This window comes from Xenopus laevis, chromosome 1L (genome assembly GCF_017654675.1).
Source record: "Xenopus laevis strain J_2021 chromosome 1L, Xenopus_laevis_v10.1, whole genome shotgun sequence".
NCBI classification, from domain to species: Eukaryota; Metazoa; Chordata; class Amphibia; order Anura; family Pipidae; genus Xenopus; species Xenopus laevis.
In genome coordinates, this window is record NC_054371.1 from 17,057,512 (window position 1) to 17,074,702 (window position 17,191).

General features: G+C 40.5%; 1 protein-coding gene across 1 annotated transcript in view; it reads right to left on the reverse strand.

Annotated features, from left to right (window-relative positions):
• The window catches only part of suclg1.L (succinate-CoA ligase, alpha subunit L homeolog), a 39,601-nt gene extending 27,133 nt beyond the window's left edge, over positions 1 to 12,468 (reverse strand). The window contains 2 exon segments of the mRNA NM_001094629.1: positions 2,309 to 2,412; positions 12,406 to 12,468. The gene's annotated coding sequence lies outside the window, so the exon portion shown is untranslated.
• Between the last annotated feature and the right edge of the window lie 4,723 nt (positions 12,469 to 17,191).

Consider the following 17,191-nt stretch of genomic DNA (forward strand, 5'->3'; position numbering starts at 1 on the left):
CTGTCTTCATGCAGCGGTTGGGTGTCAGATATTCATTGACAGTTACATCCAATATATCTTATAGGGGGGCTCCTTTTGTCTAGAAGATGTATTAGAGCTCACTCTATTAAATCACCAGACATCATGGGGCATATTTATCAAGGGTCGAATTTTGAATTGAAAAAAAACTTCAAAATTTGAATTCAAAAAGACCAACTGAAATTAAGTTGAAGGTTTTTTTGGGTCTAATAGGTACGTATTCAGCCAAATTCGAATCATTCGAATCAAAGGAATAGCACATTTGATCGAATTCGATTCGAAGTTTTTCCCCCCAAAAAACTTTGATTTTTCAGTCCACCAATTGACTCCAAATGGGTTCAAGGAGGTCCCCCATAGGCTAAAACAGCAATTCGGCAGGTTTTAGATGGCGAATGGTCGAAGTCGAATTTTTAAAGAGACAGTACCGTATATACTTGTGTATAAGCCGACCCGTGTATAAGCCGAGGTACCTAATTTTACCTACAAAAACTGGGAAAACTTATTGACTCGCGTATAAGCCTAGACACAACTAAGACCCTTTATGCTACAATCACTACAGCGCAAACTAAATCACTGAAAATTTGTCCCCCCCCAGTGGATTTATATTACAGATATTTTTCAGCTGAGACAAAATATACTTTCCACTAGCAATTATACACACATAGACACACATATACTTTACACACACACTCTTCCCACAAAATAATCACACACACATACTATACACACAAACTCCCCACACATATACTATATACACACACAAACTCTCTACCCACACCATCATACACTATATACACTCACCACACAATAATGAAATTGCGGGGAAACGCGAGGGGTGTCTGGCTGCTGCTCGAGCTGTGGACTTCCAGGGGAGTAGACGGGAGGAGGAGGCTGGGTCACTGGGGAAGGAAAGACTCGTCCCCGGATTAGACACAAGGGACTCGGTGTGAGCAAATAACGAGGCGAATTCCCTGGCTGGATCGGCTGATGATTCATCGCTCCTTCCACCAATGCCACACTCGATCATCCGCAGCACGAGTGGCTCCCCCGGGGGAGGAATGGGCTGATCGGGCGGGGGAAGGACTGTGGATAAAGGGAGAGTCCATGTGTCCGAGGGAGGAAGGTCGGGTAGAGGGAAGACTCCAGGGGAGCGGATTCCCCACAGGTTGGAGGGACTGGCGGTCAGTTCCGGTTAGAGGAGCCGCTTGTGCCCGGGGTTCGCTAATTCCTTATTAGCCCAACACAGACCCCCGGCTCACAGCCAGTTCTTCCGCCCTTTTCGCCTGCTCTTTCCAGATCCTGTCCCCTCCCGGGTGCTACGGACAGAGGGAGCCCCCTGCAGGCAGCGCGGACACGTCGAGCCCCGGGGAGGGAAGTGTCACATTAAGCAGGAGCCCCTCGCGTATACTTACCCGCGTATAAGCCGAGGTCAATTTTTTCAGCACATTTTGGGTGCTGAAAAACTCGGCTTATACACGAGTATATACGGTACATTTCGATATTCGAATTTTCAATTTTTTTTCAAATTCAAATCGAATTTGGACTATTCCCTCATTCAAGTACACAAAAAATAGCTTGAAATTCAAATTTTTTTCATTCGAAAATTCACCTCGACCTTTGATAAATCTGCCCCCATGTCTCTCTACATGCAAGATTTGTGCAAAAGGCAGTTATTTGTTAGATTTTAAGGCACAAGTTGTGTTTTCCATGAAAATCTGAGTTTTCAAGTTGATTTTTTTGGTCAAAACTAGGGATGCACCGAATCCAGGGTTCGGGATTTGGCCAGGATTCGGCCAAATACTTCTGCCCGGCCGAACCAAATCCGAATCCAAATTTGCATATGCAAATTAGGGGCGGGAGGGAGATTGCGTGACTTTTTGTAAAAAATGTTTTCCCCTTTCCACCCCTAATTTGCACATCCAAATTAGGATTCGGATTTGGTTCGGTATTCGGCCAAATCTTTCATGAAGGATTCGGGGGTTCGGGCCGAATCCAAAATTAGTGGATTCAGTGCATCCCTAGTCAAAACTCACATTTTCGGGTACAAAAAAACAAAACTCTAATTTTTAAGTTTTTTAAATTTATTATAGATTTATTATATGCAGACCCTGAAAACAGCTCGAATCTTAAATAGTTTTTTTTTTTTCGGAGGGTTTTGCCCGAAAACTCAAATAATTCAAGTGATTCAAGTTTTTTTCCCACGGAAAACTCGATTAATTTGAGTTTTCGGGTTTTAAAACGCTTTGATAAATAACCCCCTACATGTCCATAATAAAAAGAATATACATACCTGCTTCCCAGTGAAACCTTGACAGATAACCTTAGTATCCTTATTTATATACAAGTGTTTCCTGGAAGCTGTGTAGGAGCACTGCCTCACTCCATTCTGCTGTACTGAAAAACAAAGAATAATTTTCATTTATAGTTATGCAGCCGGATAGATAGATAGATACCGTATATACTCGAGTATAAGCCGAGTTTTTCAGCATCCAAAATGTTCTGAAAAAGGCTACCTCGGCTTATACTCGGGTCAGCGGGCAGTAGCTGAGATTGCAGTCACTTTTAATCATTCCTATACCAACAGTTCACTTAGGGAGAGACTGCAATATCCCACAATGCCCTCTGTTGGTTATATGAAAGAATAACAGTGACTGCAATATCACACAGCACCCTCTGTTGGTTATATGAAAGAATAACAGTGACTGCAATATCACACAGCGCCCTCTGTTGGTTATATGAAAGAATAACAGTGACTGCAATATCACACAGCGCCCTCTGTTGGTTATATGAAAGAATAACAGTGACTGCAATATCACACAGCGCCCTCTGTTGGTTATATGAAAGATTAACAGTGAAGGCAATATCACACAGCACCCTCTGCACATGGTAGTGGGACAATGCACACAGTAATCCGTTTGGCAATTCTCTGTCATCATCAACTTTGCAAAGAAGTCCGGTTGATCGCTGGGGGAGTCTCTTTGGCGGAATGTGCGCTGCTGGGAGACAGGGCTGCAATTGTGTCTAGGCTTATACTAGAGTCAATAAGTTTTCCCAGTTTTCATAGATAAAATTAGGTACCTCGGCTTATACTTGAGTATATACGGTGTGTGTATATATGTGTATATATATATATATATATATATATATATATATATATATATATATATATATATATATATATATATATATATATATATATATATATATATATATATATAGAGAGAGAGAGACATATACTGAATAAAGTACCCCTATTGTAAAACGTAAGGATATTATAAGTCACCAAGGAGTTCCATGACCATATAAAAACGAGGCTGAAGACCAAGGCCTTTTATACAGGTCATGGAACTCCGAGGTTACTTATTATATCCTCATATTTTCCAACAAGGGGTACTTTATTTATTGTAATACCTCATTCAAACCAAGTAGACCGCTCCAAGCTCATCCTCAAGTTGGCTGTTCCATTCCCTCCTTGTTAGGTGCTCAGTTCGCAGCGTCCCCACCACTTAGTGCCTATTCAAGGCCAAAAGAATGGACGGCACTTCAAGGAGCTAGCAAGTTTATTGCAGGCTCCTACAAGGATCTCACGCCCTACGCGTTTCGGGATACAATGCCTAAGATTAAGGCATTGTATCCCGAAATGCGTAGGGCGTGAGATCCTTGTAGGAGCCTGCAATAAACTTGCTACCTCCTTGAACAGAGTGCCATCCATTCTTTTGGCCTTGATTTATTATAATAAACAAATTTTAGTGAGTCATGTGACAAAAATGACATCACTACTCATTGTTTATAACTGATGACATCACTAGTCACCGTTTATAAGGATATATTTTACAAGATATTTATGGCTTATGTGTAATATATATATAATTATACATAACTCTTTGACCAAGCACCCACAAAGAAGTGGACGGAGTGCAGGTACCTTCAGAAATATTATATAATACACAAAAGCCATCAATATCCTGTAAATTATATGCTTATAAACGGTGAGTTCTGATGTCATCAGTTATAAACGGTTAGTTCTGATGTCATTTGTCACATGACTGGCTGAAATTTGTGTATTATAATAAATAAAGTACCCCCAGTTGCAAAATATGAGGATATTATAAGTTACCTCGGAGTTCCATGACCTGTATAAAAACACTCGGCCTTGTGTTTTTATATGGTCATGAAACTCCTCGGTAACTTATAATATCCTTATATTTTACAAGAGGGGGTACTTTATTCAATATATATATATATATATATATATATATATATATATATATATATATATATATATATATATATATATATATATATATATATATATATATATATATATATATATATATATATAAAAAATACACAAAAGCCATGAATATCCTGTACATTATATCCTTACAATACACAAAATCCATGAATATCCTTATAAACGGTGAGTTCTGATGTCATTTCTGTCACATGACTCATTGAAATTTGTGTATTATAATAAATAAAGTACACCCCAGTTGTAAAATATGAGGATATTAGAAGTTACCTCGGAGTTCCATGACCTGTATAAAAACACTCGGCCTTGTGTTTTTATATGGTCATGAAACTCCTCGGTAACTTATAATATCCTTATATTTTACAAAAGGGTGTACTTTATTCACTATATAAACGGTGAGTTCTGATGTCATCAGTTATAAACGGTGAGTTCTGATGTAATTTCTGTCACATGACTTGGCTGTCATGATACAGGCCTGTAATAATAGTTAATAAAACAGGCCAAAGTATCATGAAAAAATATATCTGGCAGCATCTAAATCAGACACATAACAGGCCTTGTTTCACTATGGTCAGAGGGGTCAGAGCTGTAATGCCCTTCTGTAAGCTGATAAGAGCCATTCCATGGGGAGGGGGAAGCCCAAGGAGTGAGAATTTAAAGTTCCCAGCAAGACCCTTAGAGGTGAAGTGAAGGTCACATATAATGTATACTCAAATATATTTATCCTTACAGAACCCATACCTGTTGTACCAACAGTATAAAAAACTGGTGATGGGTTCAAGGCAATTTCAGCTTTCAAACGAGTCCAAACATGACTAGGGTTGGTACTCTGTATATCAGATTTGAATATCTGGGCAGGGGCAGGTCACACAGTATTGGTAATAACCAATGAATATAATATCTCTCTCCTATGTTCCTATAAGGAGTTATGATCATTATATTCTTGGTCCAGTTCCTACTCACAGGAGCTCATAAAAACTCAATCTGTGCCCTCCTAGGCCACGCCCCTTGCATTCCTGAGGGAGGGGGAGTGTGCAGTTACCTGATGCCCTGAAATCACTAATAAATAGTCAGCTCTTCTGACTAAACTTTGGATTTACTTTGTAGGACCAATTGCGATTGGAAGTTATCCCGTTTGTTTCCCCTTGCCTCCAGGACCAGGAATTCTATATCTTTGAAGTTAAGTATAGGTTTTCCATGTTTTCCCTTTTATTTTACAACTGTTTGTAATTGTATTTTTGAATGTATGTCTCTTTTTGTAACATCTTTTTGTATATTGCACTGTTTTACCTTTTATAATATTAAAGAGAATTTAATAAGATTGTCTTTGGTGCTCTAAACTAACCTAGCCTGAAAGAGTGTAACCGTGAGCCTTAACCCTCTGCATGCTGAAGTACTTGTTGAATCAGTAGGAACTAACTGACTATAGTGGGAGAGTGTTTAATGCATTGGTGTATTGTGAGTTAGTACCTGTTAGAGAGAACAGGGGAAATAGTCACATTAGGTTTCTATCGCCTGTGAATGATAGATGGTGGCAGCGAATGAGTTTTTTGGGTGTTGCATACCTCCCAACATTTTGGAAGTAAAAAGAGGGACAAAAATTTTTTTCCCGCACGTAGCGCAGCAATTTTGTTAACCACACCCCTTTTTGTGGCCACACCCCCTAATTACCATGTTTGTTTTACAAAATTTGGCAGGTTATGAAAGTTTGAAAATATTTCTCCTTATCTAAACTGTGTTTTTGTGTCTCAAAATTGTTACAAAGTATCTTATTTGCACCTGTTAGCTGTTCTGGGCTCTCTGCTAAAAGCCAATTAAGTGAGAAACTTTGTTTCTTTTTCTGGCTGTTCAGTGCATAGAAAAGAGGGACTTTCCAGTACAAATGAGGGACTGCGGGTTGAGCTATCAAAAGAGGGACTGTCCCTCCGAAAAAGGGACAGTTGGGGGGGTATGGTGTTGGTTGGTGTTTGGGGTATTTTTGTGTTAGTCTAACCTTTGTGCAATGTGGCTGAGAGACTGAGTGAGTGACCCCTGATAGTCACACCTAAAGTCACGTGCGGTTGGAAGTACCGTATCCGTGACACTGGCCATAGATGTAAAATTTTTAAAAGATTTTTTCGTTATCGTTAGACCAAGCTTATCTTGAAACAATCGTTTAAATGTACGATTTTTCCGTCAACTAAAAAGACCATTTCAAGCAATGTTGCCTAGTTGAAGCTAGGAATACTGAGGGGGGGCTGCCTGCTTAGCCCTGCAAACAATTGGACAACAGATAGATTTCACTGTGACCGAATAAAATTTTCTAACCTGGCCAATCAATTTTCTGACCGATGTCGGACGAAAACATACCTCCCAACATTTTGGAAGTAAAAAGAGGGACAACACTTTTTTCCGCATGTAGCGTGGCTAAATGTGTTGACCACGCCCATTTTTGTGGTCACACACCCTAATTACCATGTTCGTTTTACAAAATTTGGCAGGTTAGGAAAGTTTGAAAATATTTATCCTTATCTAAACTGTTACAATTACTTATTTTCTTGTCTCAAAATTGTTACAAAGTATCTTATTTGCACCTGTTAGCTATTCTGTGCTCTCTGCCAAAAGCCAATTAAGTTAGAAACTTTGTTTCTTTTTCTGGCTGTTCAGTGCAGAGAAAAGAGGGACTTTCCAGTACAAATGAGGGACTGCAGGTTGAGTTGTCAAAAGAGGGACTGTCCCTCTGAAAAAGGAACAGTTGGGAGGTATGCGAAAAATCGTTAGATGCACGATCGTTGGATTCCCAATAATCTCACAATAATTTATGGGATTGCTTGGATTGCACTAGAATCGGTCGTTCATCAAAGAAAAATCTTTGCGTCTATGGGGGCCTTAACAGGTTGGCCAAGAGTAACAGAGAAACCCACTGACAGCTGAGGATGATCACACTGGAGGACTAGTAACTGTCTATCAATGAATCATTTGCTCCTCTCAGATATCAAGCCAACAAAAAGGTCAGCAACTCTGCTGCAGTAAGGCCAGACAGCAGTAAAGAAAGATCTCCAAATAACCAGCCACAAGTCCAGTGACATGACCAGTAAAATCTGATTGGGTGAATTTCGTGTTAAGCAATGTATATGGTCAGTGCTCACTTCAATAAAATTGTCATAATCTTTGCTCCCAGGAAGGAAAGTGCCAGCATATAAGGCTACCCTGTATACTTGTCACTAAAAGTGCAGATCACTGCCTGAATTGACCCAGCTTTAAAGGGAAGGTTCACCTTTAAGTTAACTTTTTAGTATGTTATGTAACCGCCAATTATAAGCAAATTTTCAATTAGTCTTAATTTATTTGGTATAGTTTTCTTTAATTATTTGCCTTCTTCTTCTGACTCTTTCCAGCTTTCGAATGAGATTCACTGACCCCCGTCTAAAAACAAATGTTCTGTAAGGCTACAAATGTATTGTTATTGCTACTTTTTATTACACGTCATTCTATTCAGGCCTCTCCTATTCATATTCTAGTCTCTTTTCCAAGTAATTAGGACCCTAGCAACCAGACTGCTGAAATTGCAAAATTTAGAGTTGCCAAATAAAAAACTAAATAACTCAAAGACCACAAATAATAAAAACCAATTGCAGATTGCCTCAGAATATCACTCCCTACATCATACTAAAAGTTAACTCAGGGGTGAACAACCCCTTTAGACTTCATAAAAAGGCAAAAGTGACAAATATGTGGAAAATAACCCTGTACCTCACTGAACAAGTTGAAATCAAATGTTTTTCAGCAATTAGGTGTCAGATCACTATCAACACTGACAAAATATCTCAACATTTCTTTGAGGTGAAAAGGCAGGGAGGGAATGTTTCATCCAAGGGCACATTTAAAGGGATACTGTCAACACTGAAAACATGTTTTTTTTTCCAAAACGCATCAGTTAATAGTGCTAATCCAGCAGAATGCTGCACTGAAATCCAATTCACAAAAGAGCAAACTGATTTTTTTATATTAATTCCCAGCTGCCCCCAGTCATGTGACTTGTGCCTGCACTTTAGGATGGAACTACTTTCTAGAAGGCTGTTATTTCTCCTACTTATTGTAACTGAATCAGTCTCAGTTGGACTTAGCTTTTACTATTGAGTGTTGTTCTTAGATCTACCAGGCAGCTGTTATCTTTGTGTTAGGGAGCTGCTATCTGGTTACCTTCCCATTGTTCTTTTGTTTGGCTGCTAGGGGGGAAAAGGGAGGGGGAGATATCACTCCAAATTGCAGTATAGCAGTAAAGAGTGACTGAAATTTATCAGAGCACAAGCCACATGACTGGGGCAGCTGGGAAACTGACAATATGTCTAGCCCCATGTCAGGTTTCAAAATTGAATACAAAAAAATCTGTTTGCTCTTTTGAAAAATAGATTTCAGTGCAGAATTTTGCTGGAGCAGCACTACTAAATGACGCGTTTGGAAAAAAAAAACATGTTTTCCCATGACAGTATCCCTTTAACTAAAAATTAAGCAAAAACAAACCTTTGATGGCCCTGAAAGGTCACTCACACTCAGCAAAGGGTCACACCATAATTAAACAGGTAAGGCCAAACAAGAAAAGTCAGCTCTGACACTGAAAGAAATGAGAGCAGAGGGCAGAGAATGTTCCTGTAAACACTGTATAAAGATGATACAGCCACTATATACTGTATAAAGCCACAGGCACAAAGGACTAACAAGGGCTTTATAAGCCCAAGTGTCTGAGGTTGCAAGTTTTACTAGCCCAAGCATGCACTGTTGCACTTTGTACGAGTCTGGAGTTAGAGAAACAGTTCAGAGGAGTGAAAGGTAACCATTAACCCATTTATCTGGAAAGGACACAGAGCTACAAATAGCAGAGCACTACTATTCAAATGCCAACACACATAGGTCAGTGCATATGAATGATACTCTAAAGGTTAGGCTAAAAGATATATAATGAGCTCCTGAATTTGTTACCAACCCAACGCAAAATAAAATCCAGAACTCTTATGGTGGTGGGCGACTGATTTCCCCGTACTGCCTTCCCGCCGGCAAGAATATGAATCGCTGGCGGGATCGTGAGGCAAATTCGGGCGACTTTAGATATCCGAAGCGATCCCAACTGAGATTCGTATTCTTGCGGTGGAGAAAGCAGTGTGGGGAGATTAGTCGCCCGCAGTAGAGGAGATTTGTCGCTCAGCAACATCAACTTTTAGTATGATGCAGAGAGAAATATTCTAAGATAATTTGCAATTGGTTTTCATTTTTTATTATTGAAGGTTTTGAGTTGTTTAGCTTTTTATTAAGCAGCTCTTCAGTTTGCATTGTAAGCGATCTGGTAACTAGGGTCCAAATTACCCTAGCAACCATGCATTGATTTGAATAAGAGACTGGAATATGAATGAGAGAGGTCTGAATAGAAAGATTAGCAATAACAATACATTTGTAGCCTTACAGAGCATTTACTCTTTAGAAGGGGTCAGTGACGCCCATTTGAAAGCTGGAAAGAGCCAGAAGGAAAAGGCAAATAACTATAAAACTATCAAAAATAAATAATGAAAACCAATTGAAAAATTGATTAGAATTGGCCGTTCTACAACATACTAAAAGTTATCTTAAAGGGATCCTGTCATCGGAAAAAATGTTGTTTTTTTTAAAACGCATCAGTTAATAGTGCTGCTCCAGCAGAATTCTGCACTGAAATCCATTTTTCAAAAGAACAAACAGATTTTTTTATATTCAATTTTGAAATCTGACATGGGGCTAGACATATTGTCAATTTCCCAGCTGCCCCTGGTCATGTGACTTGTGCCTGCACTTTAGGAGAGAAATGCTTTCTGGCAGGCTGCTGTTTTTCCTTCTCAATGTAACTGAATGTGTCTCAGTGGGACATGAGTTTTTACTATTGAGTGTTGTTCTTAGATCTACCAGGCAGCTTTTATCTTGTGTTAGGGAGCTGCTATCTGGTTACCTTCCCATTGCTCTTTTGTTCAGTACAGCAGTAAAGAGTGATTGAAGTTTATCTGAGCACAAGTCACATGACTTGGGGCAGCTGGGAAATTGACAAAATGTCTAGCCCTATGTCAGATTTCAAAATTAATTATAAAAAAATCTGTTTGCTCTTTTGATAAATGGATTTCAGTGCAGAATTCTACTGGAGCAGCACTGATTCATTTTTAAAACATTTTTTTCCCATGACAGTATCCCTTTAAAGGTGAACTACTACCTTTTTTAGTTCAATTGTTTTCAGATTGTTCCCCAGAAATAAAGACTTTTTTTCAAATACTTTCCATTGTTTATACAGGTATCAACTAAATGTATCAATTTAGAACAGTTTACAGGGTCGGTGACCCCCCCCCCCTTCCAAGCGCTGCTTTAGAAGGTGAAAAATGACACTTTAATATCGGTCTTTAGTTCCGGTGAACGATCTGAAACCAACTGAAAAGTGTTGGAAGGTGAACAACCCCTATAAATGAAAACTGATGACCTTTCAATATTTCAGAAGTGACACCGCACCTTTGGGCACTAAAAAGAAAGGAAACATATCAGCTCCATACGTGTCATGTTAGCTTGACTCACCCATGTGAGATTGTCTGCGCTTCATAAAACACATTACCTTAAGCTTTATCTGTTCAGTGTAGATTGTAAGCTCTTGCACACAGGTCGCACATTCACCCATTCACACCAAATTCCCTTTATATGTCACTAATAACACTATATTTGTGTGCCGAACTATCCAGGTTACAGAACTATATTTTAACCCTGGAAACATTTCTTACGTTTCTTTGATCCATACATCAAATAGGCCAGAAGTGACCCATGGAGTGTTACTTTACTAAATATATGAACAAATCAAATTACAGTCACATCTGCCGCAGGCTGGAGACTTCTGCTTCTCCTGGGAAATAGTTCTGCACATACACTTTATCACTATATATGAACACACTAACTTTACCCTGACATTAGAGACTGGAGTAAAACCCCCTTAACTGGTCCATGAGCCCTCGGCAAAGCACAAACAAGTCCCAATACTCAATGTAGCAATCACTCGCCCAGTCCAACCTGTCACACTGACTGACACTCACACAGACACTCACCCATTGCCCATTCATCGGTCTCATTCTCAATGTATTTAGCCAGGGTTGGACAAGATTACTGATAAGCACGAGGCACAGTGTCTAAAGGAGAACTAAACACTAAAAATGAATAGGGCTACAAATGCCATGTTTTATATACTGAGCTTATTGCACCACCCAGCACTCTACTCACCCCCCCCCCGCACTCTCTGCACTCTTTCACTCCCTGCACTCTATTGACCCCCGCACTCTACTCACCCCCCGCACTCATTCTGCTCACTCCCTGCACTCACTCCCTGCACTCACTCCCTGCACTCACTCAGCACTCACTCTCTGCACTCGCTCTCACTCACTCTCTGCACTCACTCTCTGCACTCACTCTCTGCACTCACTCTCTGCACTCACTCTCTGCACTCACTCTCAGCACTCACTCTCTGCACTAACTCCCCCCGCTCACTCTCTGCACTCACTCTCCGCGCTCACTCTCAGCGCTCACTCCCCCCGCTCACTCTCAGCGCTCACTCCCCCCGCTCACTCACTCACTGCACTCACTCACTCTCTGCACTCACTCACTCTCTGCACTCACTCACTCTCAGCACTCACTCACTCTCTGCACTCACTCACTCTCTGCACTCACTCACTCTCTGCACTCACTCACTCTCTGCACTCACTCACTCTCTGCACTCACTCACTCTCTGCACTCACTCACTCTCTGCACTCACTCACTCTCTGCACTCACTCACTCTCTGCACTCACTCACTCTCTGCACTCACTCCCAGCACTTATTCTCAGCACAATCCAACACATATAAGCAAGGATGTGCCCACCAGGCTGTTGCTTAGTTACAAGTCCCACAATCCCCTGTCAGACATGTGAGTTGCAATTGCACAAAAGAACTTGGACTTTCCTGCCCTGGTGCAACTCCTTCTCCCCTCTGACATTATGTCCTCTAACTCACCAGCAGCCCCAAATATCTTTATCAGGCACAACCGCCCCCCCCCCCTAATCCCCTCTGAAATAAGTTATTGCCCCAGCCTGTCCCAGAGCCTGTCCCAGACTGCCAGTGTAGTTACTTACGGAGGAAGCGAGCGAAAAGCCTTCCCTGCAGCATGATGCGGGTCCTTCGCCAATGACAGCCCCGGGCCCAGGCTGGAAGGTTGGAGAGGTGGGAGGGTCCTACGAGATCAGGACCTTAAAGGTGCCTTCTTCTTTGCCTGACTAAAAGCATTGGTTACTCTATCAGAAGCAGCCGAAGTCCGGAGGCCGGGACATTCAGTGCGGTTAAAAGTCCTATTGGGCACAGGACCCGATCCCTATCGGTAGCACAAAAGCAATACAGCAGGCATACAACCGGCAGCCGCGAAAACGTCACCGCAGGTAACTCGCAAATCATAGAAAAAAAGAGGCCTGGGAGAGAGCGGCCGGGCGCGCGGTGCCCTCTGGGAAGTGTAGTTTTTGTTGCTGCTGTTTGAAGAAATGATATACTGTATGTTTAAACCCGAGAGAATGCTAAACTGGCTAAATTCTGATTAATACTGAACAAATATTTGCATGAATAAGAAAAATACAATAGGTTTGTTACAAAATGAGAAGATGTGACGTTTATAAGCCTGTTAATAAAGTGACTGGTGTTTGAGTGGTTGTGACTTGAAACAAATGCAATTGGGAGTATTTTCATCTAAAGTATCAGACATATCACAGCACATTTTGTATTTTTATTTTTTTACATTTGTTGGTTTTTTGTATAAATAAATTTTTTCCCATTTTTTCCCTTTTTTCGTTTTTTATATTTTTGAATTTTTTGTTTTTTTGTATAAATCATTTTTTCCCTTTTTGAATTTTTTGTATTTTTTATATTTTTGATTTTTTTTTGTATAAATCCTTCCCTTTTTTTCCCTTTTTTAATTTTTTTTGTATTTTTTTATTTTTAAATATTTTTTGATCATTTTTTCACAGTTTATTTTTTGAAAAATACCTTTTTCATTTATTTAAATGTTTGTTCACTGAAACAATCACTTTTGCTTGCTTGAGAGCACCTTTTTTCACTAATGAATAATTTTGTAGCCGATATGCACAAGTAGGGTTGCCACCTGGCCGGTATTTTACGTATTTTACAATGTTAAGTATAGGGAAAAACCATAAAAACATAGGAAGGCCGGTATTTTTTTCTAGAAAAGATGGCAACCCAATGCACAAGTAATATTATAAAGAAACCACTAAGGGTGTGTGAAAAAATAATTCAAAAATACTACACCATATACTACTTTGGTCCAGTGTCAGACTGGCCCGGCGGGACACCGGGAATAAACTAGGTGGGCCCTGACCCTCATGGGCCCCCGCTGGGCCAGACCCCCTCTCCCCACATGGGATTCTACAAAATAGAAAAAAAAATTGGCGACGCTCCGCCTGCGTCGCGTGCGCATTGCACCAAGCGCCCTCATGTGTGCGCACCGAGTGGTGCCTCATAGTAGCACCTCATCGGACAGCGGTCCCATTGCTTTGGTCTTTCTGTTTTTTGTTTCCTTCTCAATAACCTGAGGTTTTGTGACATACAGCAATCCAATCTTGGAAATTGTCATTAAAACAGGCAGAGGAGAGCCCTGGTGATTGCCGGACGTACATACCGATCCGATCCTGGGATTCAAATCATTAATCCGATTTTTTATATTTTTGTACTTTGCTGTCCAGTTAATGAAAATAAGTAATATTTAACCTTTTCCAGTGCTAAGAATGCCAACTTCTGAGTATAACAGTTTCGAACTTGTTCACATCACCCAGACACGCCAATCTTATTATAAAATAATCAATTGTATTTAACATGCCAGACATTGCTGCATACCTCCCAACAATTTGGAAGTAAAAAGAGGGACAACATTTTTTTCCGCACGTAGCGAAATGTTTTTGACCATGCCCCTTTCTGTGACCACACCCTCTAATTACCATGTTCATTTTACAAAATTTGGCAGGTTATGAAAGTTTGAAAATATTTCTCCTTATCTAAACTGTTTATTTGTGTCTCAAAATTGTTACAAAGTATCTTATTTGCACCTGTTAGCTGTTCTGGGCTCTCTGATAAAAGCCAATTAAGTGAGAAACTTTGTTGTTTTTTTTTTCTGGCTGTTCAGTGCAGAGAAAATAGGGACTTTCCAGTACAAATGAGGGACTGCGGGTTGAGCTGTCAAAAGAGGGACTGTCCCTCTGAAAAAGGAACAGTTGGGTGGTATGTTGCTTTCTCATAGAGCTGTATAACATAAGCTGTGCCGCTGTGCTGGTGTATAAAGAACATGGGCAGACATGTTGGAAAACTGCTAAATACCTGCCCAGAGACTCTATAACATACCAATAGTCATATCTGGACGTGTCTATTCCAGTGCAGTTATAGCAATGATTAGTAGATAGCACTCAGGGTTCATCACAACTGGGGCTGCTAATATCAAACACAACCACATGATGGCGCCAGGGTTTAGGGGTATCATCAGTGGCATAACTAGACTTTATGGGGCCCCCCTGCAGAGCAACTTTCAGGGGTCCCCCGATGAAGAACGAAGGTGCAGGGCCCGATCGGGTGCAATTGGTCCAGCATATTAACACCAGTTGTGCAGAGCTGTCAACTTCAAAGTAGGAGAGATCAGGAGAAACACAGCGCAATTATGCAGATTAATGGAAAGAATGGTACAGGATAATGGATAAAATGATACACGCAAAAGGATAGAATGGTACAGGTGAAGGGATAGAATGGTACAGGAGAATGGTTATAATGGTACAGGACAATGCTATAATTATGCAGCTTAATGGATAGAATGCTACAGAATAATGGATAAAATGATACTATTGAAGGCATAGAATGGTACGGGTGAAAACATAAAATAGTACAAGAGACTGGATATGTTAACATAAGTCAATACTTGGTGGGTTGTGTTTTTGTTCTTTTGTATCCTAGCAACGATTCTAATGATAATCATAATTCATTTATAATAAATAGTTTTACAATGATTTTGCAAGCAAGGGCTATAGAAAGTAAAAAAGGGTTTGCTCATAAGAGCTTACAATCTAAAGGTTGCCAGAACATACCCCCTAGTAAGAGGGCTGTTCTTCAAGATGGTTTATTGCATGAGGATCATGACACATGACAATGCTTAAAGCAGTGGTCCCCAACCTTTTTTACCTGTGAGCCACATTCAAATGTAAAAAGAGTTGGGGAGCAACACAAACATGAAAAAGTCCCTTAGGGTGCCAAATAAGGGCTGTGATTGGCTATTTGGTAGCCCCTATGTTGACAGGCAGCCAACAAGGGGCTCTACTTGTCACTATACTTAGTTTTTATGCAATTAAAACTTGCTTTCAAGCTTGAAATTCAAAAATAAGCACCTGCATTAAGGACCCTGAGAGCAACATCCAAGGGGTTGGAGAGCAACATGTTGCTCGCGAGCTACTGGTTGGGGACCACAGGCTTAAAGGATAAGTAAACCATTAAAATAAATTAGTGTAAAATTGATGAAGGGGCTATTCTAAGCAGTTTTGCAATGTACATTAATTGTTTATTTATTTTTAATTCCAATATTAAGGGATACATGTACTGTTAATATGAATGAATGTTGTTACAACAATGCCACCTGCTGGTCATTTTCCCACCAGTCTGACCAGCAAGTAGGGTTATCACCTTTAAAAAAAATTTGCACTGGCTGGTGCTGGGGGCGGTAAAAAGGGTGGGGCTTTACGGCAAAGCGGCGGGTGTGACGTCAAAAGGGGCGGATGTGACATCAAAAAGGGTGGGGGCGTGACGTCAAAGGGGGCGGGGTCGCGGCGTGCGTTTGGCCAGGTGGTGAAAAAAAGGTATGTATTGAGCAGATTGGGCCAGGCCAAAGGCTTTAGTAATGGATATTACAAATTTACCGGCAGCTACATTGCCAGTAAATTTGTAATACCAGCCCCGGCCTTAGCGGGTGTTTTACCGGTTAGGCCAGTAAAATACCGGCCGGGTTGCAACCCTATTCATGCCCTTGGTCATAAGTAGTAAAGTCAATAAGTAGTAAAATCAATTACTAGTCTTTCTCTTATTTTACCCAAAATAAATTCTTCATCCTGCCACCTGAATGGACATTGTCAGTGGGGCCTTTTTAATAACATTGGGATCAGCCATCATTTTTACTGGCCAGACCGGTGAAATACCGGCCAGGTGGCAACCCTAGCGCAACAGCATTTTTGACCACGCCCATTTGTGACACACCCTCTTAATACCATGTCTATTTTACAAAATTTGCCAGGTTACGGAATGTTTGAACACATTTCTGAGAATTTAGGTACATGTTTTTTGTGTTATTACAGTTTTGCTAATGAAGGTGAATTGCCCTTTAAGCTGCAAGTCACAGTTTCCCCAAGAGAGCTGCATATCTTAAATTGTTACAGTTGTTTTCTTTGCATAGCTTAAATAGTTACAAATGTATCTAAGTGCAGCTGCTGAGTATACTGGGCTCTCTAAAACAAAAAGAACAGGTGCCAGAAGCCATGAGTATGCACTACCACAGTCAAAGGGGTTGCAATAAATTATGCAAGCAAGCAAAAGTTTGTGTATGAGGGGGGGGATATACTCACAGCTCACCCCAGTTCACGGGTGCATATCCAAGCAATCGCAGCAATAGCTGTGAGGCCCTCCAAAAACAGTCAAGATTATTAAAATAGATGTTTATTGATTAGGCCATAGTAAAAAACAGCCTAATGCGTTTCGTGCCTGTTGGGACACTTACTCATACGATCATGAGTAAGTGCCCCAACAGGCATAAAACGCCTTAGGCTGTTTTTTTACTATGTCCTAATCCAGTGATCCCCAACCAGTAGCTCGCGAGCAACATGTTGCTCTCCAACC